Raw genomic sequence first — 228 nt, 5'->3', positions numbered from 1 at the left:
GAGGCGGCGGGGAGTGCCATGTGGCACGGTGTGGTTGGCTGCGGGGGCGAGGGCGGACGTGTCCGGCTGTGGCTGGACGCGTCCGGTGGCGGAGAGGGAAAAATCTAGGGTTTCGTCTGCGAATTCATCCGCGAAAATGGATGGGGAGGGCCTTTTTATAGGTAGAGGGAGCTAGGAGAGTCCAAATGAGGAGCGGTTTTCGGCCACGTGATCGTGATCGAACGACCG

This window comes from Triticum dicoccoides, chromosome 7B (genome assembly GCF_002162155.2).
Source record: "Triticum dicoccoides isolate Atlit2015 ecotype Zavitan chromosome 7B, WEW_v2.0, whole genome shotgun sequence".
NCBI classification, from domain to species: domain Eukaryota; kingdom Viridiplantae; phylum Streptophyta; class Magnoliopsida; order Poales; family Poaceae; genus Triticum; species Triticum dicoccoides.
Note: the sequence above shows the minus strand (reverse complement) of the source record.